At 52.3% G+C, this 1,327-nt stretch overlaps 1 protein-coding gene across 1 annotated transcript in view; it reads right to left on the bottom strand.

Moving 5' to 3' along the window:
* Positions 1 to 1,327, bottom strand: part of SP1 (Sp1 transcription factor) — a 51,862-nt gene that overhangs the window by 4,926 nt on the left and 45,609 nt on the right. The gene's annotated exons all lie outside the window — the stretch shown is intronic.

Genomic DNA, 1,327 nt, shown 5'->3' with positions numbered 1-1,327 from the left:
ATTTATTTATTTATTTATTTTTTTGGTCTTTTTGTCTTTTTTCGTGACCGGCAACGGATCGCAACCCTCAGTGTCGCGCCCGGACCGGACCGGGACCGGCCACGGGATCGCAACCCTCGGTGTTGCTCCAACACCTCGCTCAGCCAGTGAGCGGCCGGTCTGCATGTGGGATCCGAACCCTCGGCGGGAGCGCCGCCGCGCTTCCCAAGCAGCGCACTGTAGCAGTGCGCCACCGGGCCGGCCCTGCGAGACTGTTTTACAAACAACCTTGTTAAAACCATCTCAAAACAGACATCTAGTAGCAATCATTAGACCAGCTGGCTCCATCTGATTTCCTTTTCTCTAGGTGAAAGCAGGCACCTATTAAGGTCCAATATTTTAGAGTCTATTAAAGGTTCAAAGCTGAAACCAAAAACTGTACTATCCTTTTGCAATACTGCTGAGTGTTTTTTTTGTTTGTTTGTTTTAAAAGATGACCAGGGATGGGCCGGCCCGGTGGCGCACTGGAGAGTGCGCCGCTTGGGAGCGCAGCGGTGCTCCCGACGAGGGTTCGGATCCCATGTGGAGACCGGTTCCCGCTCACTGGCTGAGCATGGTGCGGGCGCGACACCGAGGGTTGTGATCCCATTACCGGTCAGTAAAAAAGACAAAAAGGAAAAAAAAAAGATGACCAGGGGCCGGCCCGTGGCTCACTCGGGAGAGTGTGGTGCTGATAAAACCAAGGCCATGGGTTCGGATCCCTGTATAGGGATGGCCGGTTAGCTCACTTGGGAGAGCATGGTGCTAACAACACCAAATCAAGGGTTAAGATCCCCGTACCGGTCATTTTTTTTTTTTTTTAAGATGACCTGTAAGGGGATCTTAACCCATGACTTGGTGTTATCAGCACCACACTCTCCCAAGTGAGCTACAGAACAGCCCTTGCTAAGTCTCAAAAATTAAAAAATGACCCTCTTGGGCCGGCCCGGTGGCGCACTGCTACAGTGCGCCGCTTAGGAGTGTGGCGGTTCTCCCGCCGAGGGTTCGGATCCCATGTGGAGACCGGTTCCCGCTCACTGGCTGAGCATGGTGCGGGCGCGACACCGAGGGTTGTGATCCCATTACCGGTCAGTAAAAAAGACAAAAAGGAAAAAAAAAAGATGACCAGGGGCCGGCCCGTGGCTCACTCGGGAGAGTGTGGTGCTGATAAAACCAAGGCCATGGGTTCGGATCCCTGTATAGGGATGGCCGGTTAGCTCACTTGGGAGAGCATGGTGCTAACAACACCAAATCAAGGGTTAAGATCCCCGTACCGGTCATTTTTTTTTTTTTTTAAGATGACCTGTAA

The sequence above is a fragment of the Galeopterus variegatus genome, unplaced genomic scaffold, assembly GCF_000696425.1.
Source record: "Galeopterus variegatus unplaced genomic scaffold, G_variegatus-3.0.2 Scaffold60, whole genome shotgun sequence".
In the NCBI taxonomy this organism is placed as follows: Eukaryota; Metazoa; Chordata; class Mammalia; order Dermoptera; family Cynocephalidae; genus Galeopterus; species Galeopterus variegatus.
This window is presented reverse-complemented; position numbering and strand designations above follow the sequence as displayed.